The sequence below is a fragment of the Cynoglossus semilaevis genome, chromosome 8 (genome assembly GCF_000523025.1).
Source record: "Cynoglossus semilaevis isolate Cse_v1.0 chromosome 8, Cse_v1.0, whole genome shotgun sequence".
Taxonomy (NCBI): Eukaryota; Metazoa; Chordata; class Actinopteri; order Pleuronectiformes; family Cynoglossidae; genus Cynoglossus; species Cynoglossus semilaevis.
The window spans coordinates 1824291-1836042 of NC_024314.1; the positions used below are offsets into that span (position 1 = coordinate 1824291).

Below are 11752 nucleotides of genomic sequence, written 5' to 3' on the forward strand. Positions count from 1 at the left end.
TATATGTTCCAAGTTGACCAAGACTAACAGCAAAAAAACAACACATGTACGACTATTAGAATACAAGCATTTTCATGCCCTGTATGTGCTACAGTATATTAAGCATCAACTCTATATGAGTAGCTGAAATAGCCAACAGCTTCGTCTAACTGCTACATCTAATCTACAACAGCTTTATTAACTTTACAACAAAGCCACAAAGTCTTAACAAACATGTAGCGGTAGTGAAGACACATTTGCCCAACTGGTGGCCACAATAAACCTGGCAGCCCACCACTAAATGGGAACAGTTGTGTTCCAGAGGCATGCCTGCTGAAGTAAAATGATCCCTGGGAGCATATAGAAAACTTCCATAGATTTTTTTTTCCTTTAAGGAAAGGTGCTAAGGAAGTATACTGGGCCTACATACGGCAGTCAGCAGTTGTTCTCCCACGAGGGTGGGTAAGCATCTGGAAAGACATGGGCATGTGGACCAGAAAATGACAACTAAATCTGCATATTTACAGCAAGGAATAGTCAGATTGCAGGGCTGAAAAAGTGATTTCAAAGTTCTCAAACCCTGAGTACCAGTACTTCTGCTATCCCAATGTCCACTGTTAACAAAATTACTGCTGTTTAAGCACATTGATTAGGTCATCGTAGGCTATAAATGTCAAGTTCATGATGCATCTCGGCCCTAAAACCTCCTTCAGGCAGAGAGTGCAAAGCCCAGCCAAAGGTGGTGCAGGTGACAAAACAGGTGAAGAAACAAAGAAAGTTAAAATAGCATGGGTATTTGGAGTTTTGGAACAATTGTACAGTTGCTTTATAAAGTCCACGTACACTTGTCCTACTAACACAATGAAATGTAAATATTTGGAGTTTTGGAACAATTGCTTTATAAAGTCCACGTACCCTTGTCCTACTAACACAATGAAATGTAAGCTTTCATGCTTTATAAATAGTCTCTGAACTCCTTAACTCTCCTTGCAAAAGGGCCTGTCAGTTAGGCCACCAACAGATTTGAGCTGATACCGTCTCCCGATACCGGCACACACTTGACTTGACCAAGACCCTCACACTTCACTCCGAGCAGCTGTGCAGCAGGAACAGGCAGTAGCACTGGCACCTGTCTTTGACAAGCCCTAGCATTCACACTGACTCCGGTTTCCTAAGGGCGACGGACTGACAGTCAGCTGACACATGCTAACATCCATACCGTTTCTAAAACTGACTAATAACATGCAGAAACATGGCTGATACAAAACTTCTACATAGGGAGGCACTTTAGGTATGATCCTTAACACTGTGCACGGTCCTAGCCTGTCGTTTGATACCAGACCAAGCTCTAATTCAGGCTGTAGCCTGGAGCTGCAAACCACAGTATTCCTAAATGCCTCCTACCAGCCCGGCTATGCACTAACCACTGTTTTTGCGTACCGCTCTGATTGTGCAACAGTCGTGTGGTTTAACCCCAGGGAAACAATGGCAGTGTAGCAGACTAAGCAGAGTGAAGCCATTTAATGACAGTGCCTTTCAAAATGTTATCAACACATCAGTCCACAATCTAAGAAGCAGAGCAGCTACCTTTAACTAAAAGACAAAAAAGGTGAGATATACAGTATGAGCCAAGTACCTGAGGTTAGCCACACTCACCGATGGACACCCGCAATTTCCTCCTCTGATTCAAATCTATCCTAATTTGAATATATCATTTTACATTTAATTAGTAGGTTTTGGAGATTTACTTAAACAATGTCAAACTAACTGGTGAATTCTATAGCCTATGCCTTTCTGCTTTTTTCCCCTGCTGAATTGATCTGTTTAAGTAACTTAGCTGGTATAACTTTTAAATAAACCACTTTGTATTTTAATATTAAACATTTTAGATTACGCACGAGACATTTGGTTCAAAAGTGTCACCAGTCACTCCGTGGTCTAGCAGACCACTGTCACACTTCTCTTATCTCATTCGCAGAGAACCCTTGTCATGCCTGCATTCAGACACCATTTATTTTGTCAACTGTGACAGCTACGGCTTAGAGGGAGACTGTCAAAGAAGCAGTAAACAGCCAAGTCTCAACAAGGAGACCGCTTCGCATCCACAGAACATCTTCACAACTCAACCCCAACAGTCGGAAAATAGACACCAACATCTGCCCACACAGTCCTCACCTCCCAACGCCTGACTAATGTGCTCTGACACTGGTACATCACTCTTAAATTGGCCAAATGAATTAACCACAGACCCTGCTTAGCTTTACGGACTTTAAATTGATTTTCTCTTCTCCGGATCGGCACCAATAATTGCATTTATCCATCTTGTTGAAGCCAGGTTTACACAGTCACAAAGATCATGCCAATCCCCCAGATACATTTTCCGCTCTGGTGGCAAGAGTGTGAGAGATTTGTCATTGAATCATAACAGGTAATTCAAACAACAATAAGCCTGACGACACCGTTGTACGTCAATGTCTGAGCGCTTGTTGAATAGAGCAATAAAGGTCTACTATTGCTTCATCTGTCTGAGCATTTCCTGCTCTTCCCTCAGTTTGATTAACTGGACTGTGTTATATCTTTTTTTTATTTTCAATCCAAGCCTCCAGGTTAAATCACTCACAGTTGGATTGCAAGTAGTGGCTACGAGCTTTTACACACATGCTTCCAGACAGAGAGCAGAGGCAGGGTGAAGGCAAAGCTGTGAACACCAGCATCAGTGGAGGTCATCTACTCACTTGTGAATGTTTGAACAGAAGTGCATTAGACACTGGGGGGCCCGAAGGACAATTCAGCTAAGTAAACATGAAGCAACTTCCTTCCCTCCGCTTCTCCAGGCCTGCACTGAGACAAGCCACTGTTTGAACAGCACACACAGCATTCCTATGCCGGGCCCCTGCCAGCTGCTGCTGCATCCTCACTGCAGGCCAGCCTGACCGCCTGAGCAGAGACAGAGCCTTACAACACCAAGGGTCATCAACAGCAGACAAAGGGCTTTTATTGCCATAGAAAACTGGACCCATCATCTAGAAACTGCGGAGTCTGCGCCTCTGGCTACTCAGGGCCGACTTTCCATACTGTCATCCGAGCGGTTGGTCTCAATTATCTCAATGCTGAAGGAGTGACCGGGAAATGCAATGACAAAGCAGGACAATTATCTTTATTGATATTTAAAATATGCATAATATAAGTGAGGTGGCCAATAAAGATAGAGGTGGCAATAAAGAAGAGATAAAGAGCCGTAAAGCTCCAAAGGGCAGAGTGACGTGCACCACATGACACAGAGGCCAATCTTTCATAATGACACTCCTAACTTTCGTTATGACTGAACATGTTTGCCTAGCAGTTAATAACATACACACAAACAGAAAAATCTATCGCAACAACTGTTAGTCAGAATGTGTTATTATGGTATAGAACAACCTCTGCAGTAAGTGCTTCATCTTTGTTTCAGTGGACACTGTCAAGGCTGCCAATCAACTCCAGGTCATTGTGTCAATCAAATGGTCACGTCCGGGTAGCTGGGTTGTATTGTTTTCCGGCTCAGCGGTACAATATCACTTCTTTGCTATCTGTTTGTCTGCCAGATTATTTGGTTTCTTTCTCTCCTTTCTCTGTCTGTCCAACAGTCCCTTCCCTCCGGCTCAATGGTAAAGGCCACTCATCTCACTTCAGGACAGTATTCCAAACAAGACACTCCGCTCACCCTCCCCACGGGAGTAAGGCAATTGACAGTTCATTCAGTGCCGTGAGTCGATTTGTTCACTTTTTGGAATTGAACCCAAACAGTGCTGACACACCGGCCTCTCACCACAGTGGAATGAATACCCTAATGCCGACTAAGATGGAGGGCGGTGAGGAGACATGCTGTAACAGGACACAAATAATCAAGTCTAGCAATGATTGGAAGGCTCAATCTTAAAAGAGGATGATGGGAAAAATATATAGTTTTAAAAAATGCTACTGGCAGTACAGGCTAAACTACACTACAATTTACTTCAATTTACACTTGTCATAATATTTCCAGATGCAGAATTTAGGAGAGTACTAAGTAATATCCCCACACAAAATACCTCACACATTACCTGCATAATAGTTGACAGCTGAGTCTCCATGTAGTCAACAGAGACCACGTGTGGATGTGACAAGCTGTTCACATGAAATGTTATCTAGTGCTGTACACAAGTTGACAGCTGTCTCTTTACAAAAGGCATATTATATTGTGTGTAAATAGGTTTTTAACAGCTGGTTAAAGAGCAAACTGAGGAATTCATTCTTAATCTGTTTTCCGCAGCAATTGGTTCATCAGCCAGAAAAAAAAATACAAGAATTCTCTGTTTTGTGCTGCAAGTCAGGGTAAAGGGGTTACACCTTATTAGCCTTCAGCATTTATAAGTAATCTTGCCAACATTTCTTTTTCCCCAAATCCTACTATAATCCGAAGATTAGTAGATGAATTTATTCCTGCTCGTGCTCTTAAAACCTTCCTCACCTTTTGCAGGCAGCACTGAATCCCGCAACTTTCGCCAACAACAAGAAGACAGTCGTCCAATTAGCAGACTCGCTTCCAAAACACACATAATCATGCCATAACACTCTCCTGGGAGATTATCCTGCTACAATTAAAAGTTTAATTAGTAGATTGAAAACACACTCGCTGGAGTTTTATCACCTTAAACTCCTCCATTATGTGAGCAGCCCACACAAAAAGCTTATATTCCATCAGAAACATTATAAACATATTATTTGTTAATACATATACATATTTGTTTTCTTCTGACTTAATTAATCGTTAAGATGCCAACTGAAGTGCTTGGCCAGTAGTATACAACACATGGTTTATTCATTTTGGAAAAGTTTAAAATCTTGAGTTTAATTGGGTTTATCTGGAATAAACATAACATTTTTCATTCATAAGTTGATTAGGAACGTGTTTTTCTCTATCTAACATGATTGCTGCAGTGTTTATAAATAGGTTCAGCATTGAATAAGGGTATTTAAAAAAGTGATTGGTTTATTTTTCTTTTTTCTGTGGGCTGTTACAAAACACACTAGCACATCTATAAAAGGCTGGTGTACCACAGTTGTTCCCTACCCACCGCCACAGTTGGTCATTATCTAGCTCGACATGATCATTAGGAGCTGTAATGGCAGAGTGGAACCTCCTCCCTTCATGCACGCACACAAACTGAAGATAAAGCTGAATAATAAAAAAAAAAATCCACTGGTGACCAAAGCACTCCCTGTCTGCTATCATGAGGGGGAGAAAAAAAAAGAATTGAGAGGAGAATCTCCTTCCTCAATAAAAATCATGTCATCGCTGGTGCACTTTGACCCTTCCCAAACACACTCCACAATCCAAACAGAGGGCCGGCACCATGAGGATTCCTTCGGTGTCACAGTGGCCCCACTCACCAGTAGCTCTGAAGCCATTTTTTTTTAATAACCGTATGGGAGGAAAGCACTGAGAGTGATGAGGAGTAGTTGGGATTGAAGCAGAAACAGAAACTTCCCAGTGTCAGTCAGTGTTCCTCTCTGCTCTGATGTCTTTTCTGTCCATTTTTCTTAAACTGAGAGATGAATGTGAAGCCTTGGGGCACTATTGTTTGGACATCTAACCAGGAACTGTCGCTGCTCTCATTGCCCTAGCATTAACAGCAATTATGCGCTCCATTCAGAAGGCTTTTGTGTGTCTGACCCCCAGCTCTCTTGCTGTCACCCCTCTGCCCCCCCTCCTCTTACTCTCTCCCTCGCTCTCACAACCACACACACACAGTCATACCTCACATTTCCCGCTTTTCTGTGCCCCCCTCCTGCTAGTCATTTCGCACTCGGCTACTGGTGAACTCATTTGGCTGTTGGCTCTGCTCCCATTATGAATAAAGTTATAGTAACATGCACATTCAGACGGAAAAGGAAGGAAAACTAAAAAGGGAACATGCATACCAAGAGTGTTTCTGCAATGATGCTAAGTCAGTCAGGTTTTATTGACAAAGGGGAACTTCTTGTTAAATAAATTCCTACAAATTTTAATAGACATCACTTGCAAAAAAAGAGAAACTCTAGACTATTGAATCTTAAAAATATTCCTGATTATCCCAGACATAATATATGAAAGCTATTTAAAGTCTAAATAATATATTTAAATATATATATATATATTTAAGAGTGGACTTATAAGGTACAAAGCATCATGTCACATAAGAAAAAAGTGTATTAGAGTAAACAGTGATGGAAGTTCAACTCTTCATTGAGCTCCAAAAATAATGTGTATTCATAAAGTTTCCAGTGCGTTGACTTGACACTATTTTCTCGTTTGTTTTTTTAAATGATCAAAAACTAAAAAATAAAATAAATAAATAAATAAATCTCGACATCCTCTTTCAGGATTCATTCTTTTTTTTCTAAAAGTGAATGTGAACTTGCCAACAATTCTACAGGGGGCAGAAATTAGCTGCTTACACAGGGAAAACAAAAACAATAAATAACTTAGTAAATCTGTATAAATGTAACTGTGGTATTTGATTTCCATCTATCAGGGGGGCCCCAGCTTTGTGGGCCAGGACTAGAGCAAGCCTATATTTAACAAATGACAAAAGTTGCATTCCAGATGTACAGTACTATCTTTGTGTGGAGCTCTATAGAAATGCATGGGAGAGTGAGGGGGATGTGTCTGTGAGAGAAGGGGGTTACACTAAAGACTGCGTTGGGGGGGGGGCAAGTGCACAGCTGCTAAACTAATGCCTTTTTTTTCCTCTTTTGCTCACACACAGAAAAGCAGATTTTGGTGGCTCGGTGACAGAAAGCGAGGGGGAGGTAAGAGTGTAATGTAACCATACTGAGAAATGAAAAAAAAGAAGAAAATAAATAACTGGGCTATGCTGTGACTTAATGAGGAACAGGCATAATCTGTCACACTGATGTCCAAATGAGGCATCAGATTAGCTATTATTGCATTAAAAACAATGAATGCAGTGATTTAATTAAAAAAATGCTCAACTCCAAACCAGATTCAACTGCAGCTGAACGTTAGCTACACCCAAACCCAGCTCACACTGCCACCAGGGAACCACTGCTCCCTTTACACTGCTTTAAAATCTGATTGGTTACACGCCCACAAACTTAACCTTTTTTTTTTCTGTAGTGCTTAACGTAGAGTGAGAAATCAAGAGCCCACTTTCTGCTGCTGTTCAACATTATTACCATATATAATAGGGGTTATTCATCGTCCACTATATATTACTATAATTTATATATATATACAATGCAATTTATATGATACATACATATATAGACATATAGATAAATTAGTGTGTAGTATATATACACATATATATATATTGTACATACATATACACACATATACAAGTAGATATATAGATGGAGTAACATGAATAGATCGATGTGTACGTATGTAAACATTTACAGATCTAATCTTTTCCATTCATTCGCCAGGGACTAACAAAACCTCACTGTACTTCTTTTTCCTCAGTCCCCTCCACTAGCCCCTCCCTCCCCCATCTTACATCTGCGATTCATTGACTTTACAATTTACCACATGTCGAGATGGGAGAGGTCGAGCCTCCATCTGAATCACGGCACAAATATGCAAGTGATTTATTGTTTTAAAATCCCCGGGCTGATTTGGTGCAACTCCACTTTTCCTGAGCATTACTTCTATTGGCAGACCATGAACAATTACAGTTCGTACTAATTAAGCACAGAGAATGTGCTGTGCACCGCTTAATGTCTCGCAGGCCTCAATTTTAGTTTAATGGTGCCAAACTTTTGCTTCCTAGCTCCCACCATTACCACCCCTCCAACTTAACTCCTCAAATCCAAAGCAGATTGTACTTTTTTATGACTGTTTATTGAGTCGAAGAAAAAAAAAACAAGACTCTTTCTCTTTCTCCCATCTCCAAGCATAGGATGAAAGAAGTAAAAACAGCAGCAGCAGAAGAGATAGAGACGGAGGGAACGAGCGACAGAGAACAGAGAGAGGGAGACAGCGAGAGACAGAGAGCACAAAAAAAGAGTAGTGGGAGGTAGAGAGAAAGTGCAAGAGCCGCTTCCGCCATACTTTGTAAACAAAAGTGATTTGCAAGACAAAAGGTGCACAACCTTCTGACTAAATTCAGAGTCCATTTTGCAGCTAGAGGCACAGAGTGCAGCCGCGCCGCGCCATGGAACCCCCCACGGACACCAATTAGGCCCTATTAACATGTAAAGCCAATTTGATAAGGTGTGGGCTGTATCCCATAAATCCGTATTAAACTATCTTTCCTCTTGTCACTGCCAAAAATCCATTTACAGCGGCCCAAACACACATAATCCATATGATATACCATTGTTATGCTTATTCTGCTGCCACTTTCAGGAAAGATGCTGTGTGTCTGTGTAAATCACAACAGATAAGGCCACAGCGACGCATGCACGCGAGCACAAAGGGGCTACTATCGCACTGGTTTCTGCATGTTCATTACAATAATCTGAGCGGATACCCCCCGCCCCCAAATTTCTTTTTCTAGAATTAAAAAAAATAAAAATAAAGGAAGGAGTTACTTAGTACGAGAGTGGGCGTTTCTTAAAGGTAAAGATGCTGCAACATGAGCTCGCTAACACAACTGAAACAAAAGAGGAAAAAAGGGGGAAAAGCTATTGTTTCAACAACACAAAGCCTTTCCACTCTCTTTGACTAGAATCGCCACAGGTTCTGAGAGCATCTTTTTTCACTCTAAACACAGCAGTGATGCAGGCTGTTGCATTTTCAACCCCACACTTTTAAAACACACACACACACACACACACACACACACACACCATTCTTGTTCTTTTTAAACCACTGGTAATTATACATCGAAACTCAAAACCTTCGCCAAAAGTCTCCAGGCCTGGAGAATTATGGGGCCAGGGGTGGCGTCAAATATCTTAACATTCATAAGTCCGAGAGGCAGTAAATAAAGCCAGTGGATTTACGGCCCTACAGACCCATTGCAGGAGAGCTGGCTGCCCAGATCCCATTCTCCCCCCCTCAGCCTCAGCCTCAGCCTCAGCCTCAGCGTCTCCAGACCTGTTGAGGTGTGATGTTAGCCCACAGCACCGGAGTTAACCCATCGCCTTTTTTCACACAAGCTCTGCGTTAGCATCGGCAGGAAACAAAAGGTAGATCGAGGGAGGATGGGAGGTAAGAGAGGAAAGTGAAAGAAGACAAGCTGAGGTGAACTGGCCAGGCCACTTCTCCAGTTCAACCTACACACACTCTGATCCACAGGCCTTTGTGTGAGCTTCAGGGAGGAGGGAGAGGAGACGAGAGCGAGGAGCTTTTAAAGCCCGGGCACAGCGTCATGTCAAATTGCTAAATGATCCTAAATTGTGAGCCTCCCTGGACTTCCGTGGTAGGAAAAACAAATTCTTAATGTTTATGGCTCCCAGAGGTTCAACAAATTATAGTAACAGCCACATGATGGCATTTTGCCCCAACATCATAAAATAAATAAATAACAGAATCAAGGTAAGCCTAAGGTTCAGTGCCAAATAATTACATCACATTTACATTAATCACAATTTGCTAATTATTATTTAATTGATTAAATTGAAAGTGCTCATTTCAACTAATGTACAAGTAATTCGGAAATGTACATAAACTTAAAGGCCAGGGCGTTAAAATACAACGATATAAATAAATAAAATTACAGCACAGTATGGAATAAATAGGTGTGGGAGGAGGGAAAAAAATGAAGGGAAAAGCAGCTACATGTAGAATCTAAGCCGTTCGTGACAAGACAATGGAAATTCTCTACGAAATAATACTCTGTCATATTTTAGCGCCTATCATGACATGTTAGGAAGAAAGACAGCTAATCAATGTCCAACTGAATTATTTATGTCAGTTTTAAGTCAAATACATTTATATTACAGCAACCGCTGACTTCAAAGATCTGATGGTTGGACACACAGAGCGCTGCAGACAGTGGGGGCCGAGGCTGTGCAGCAAGACGAACATTGCAAACTGAATGGCACGCTTATCCAGGTAAATCTGTGAATTACGGTGTTATAAATCACACCAAAACTGACTTTGGGATTTAATCTGGGCTAAAGGTGATTTTAACTTCAAAGAAAATATAAAGGGAATATGTGTACAAAAATTTTTAATTCGTAATTTTTTTTCATATCTTAAAATATTTATTGGAATTATTTATCTTTGGAAATAAGAGAGCAAAGTTCAGCACTGCCTCACTACATTATCCCGCAGCCACACCATGTCGTTTTCTGCTTTGTAACTATAGCATAAGCACAATAAAATCCCCGCTTCACGGAGCAGAACACAGGATGTAGTAATGGGAGAAAAGTAAAACCTTTCTGACACTGAAACAAGTTGCTTTACTTTAAAATCCTGTGTGTTGTTCTGAATGCGTGTCTGCCAGCAATGGTGAGAAAACAAAACAAAATGAGGCTAATTCCACATACCAGCCAAAAGCATTAACAAGGCAGCCTGACCGAGAGGACAAGAATGGCAAATGTTCTCACATGGGCATATGCCGAGAGTGAGAGTGAAAATAAAAAACAAACAGTTATTTTAACTCGCACAATCACACGATCATAATCATTTTTTTGTGAAAAACCCCAGGTGATCTCGTTGAACTTGTGAGCAGAAATTGTGTCAAACACAATAGAAGGCATTATGTGTCAGGTGTGCATTTATTTTCAAGGTGTGCACAAAAAATAGAGGTAACAAATATCAGTTTCGTTAGCGAGGGCTGAGGTGGTGGGGTGGAAGGGTCATATTTCCTAATGCCTGGTCTTTGCCTTAACCTTGTAAAATGAGATGACAGGTCCTGAAGCACAGACTTGTAATTGGGAGCGTTTAAAATAGGGGGGCAGAGAGGCAACCATGGTTGGAAAAAAAAAAAGATTATACTGCTTAAGGATCGCCATTGCCCACTGGGACTAGTGAGGTGCTAAGCAAATGAGTGAGTGTGCATAATTAAAAGCATGGCTGATTGTGTTTAAATAAATAGCAGGAAATTATTTATAATATAGGTTTACATCGCACAATGCAGTTTAATTATTCCATGAAAATCAAAGCCGGTGCACCTGCAGAGAGGTTCTATGCAACGCATCGCAGCTTTAAAAAACACTATTTTAAAATTAGACCAGTTAGAAAAAAAAGTAAGGCAAAAAAAAAAATCAGTTAAATTTTTAATGTGTGTCCCTTTCACATAATGTGTTTACACAATTTGACACATGCAAATGAATGAGGAAGGCACATCTGCATATTGATTTTTTTTTTCCCTTTTCAATTTGTGTGTATTTAAATTAGTTTATACAGCACTGGGTGCGTTAACAGGCAGCCGGTGTACAAGTGTGTATTAGAAAAAAGGGCATTTTTGATGAGGCCGTGCAGAGAGCAGCCAGATGCATTAAACAGGGGCAGACACATGCAAATGGAGCGGTGACGATAACAGACTACTACTAATAATAAGAATAATATTGATAATATTATTATTAATAATAATAATATACAAAAATATGCCAATTGGCCTGCCATTAAAGCGTGGTGTCCTTTTTGATTTTACTGACTCACAGAACAGTTAGCAGGTTAGCAGCTGCAGGCGGACATGCAGCGTGCCACTGTAGTGTACACTTCACGGGGAGTAGGAAAACTTGGCTCTGCGTGTTTTCTTTTTCTGCCTTTTGTCGGCTGCCCTTCTGGGTGACAACACAGTGGGTGTGAGTGCAACAGTGTGTGCTCGCCCTTCCACGCAGTGCGTGTATT

At 41.0% G+C, this 11752-nt stretch overlaps 1 protein-coding gene across 24 annotated transcripts in view; it reads right to left on the reverse strand.

The window, feature by feature from the left end:
- tcf7l2 (transcription factor 7 like 2) overlaps positions 1 to 11752 on the reverse strand; it is an 81659-nt gene that overhangs the window by 68316 nt on the left and 1591 nt on the right. The window lies entirely within an intron of this gene.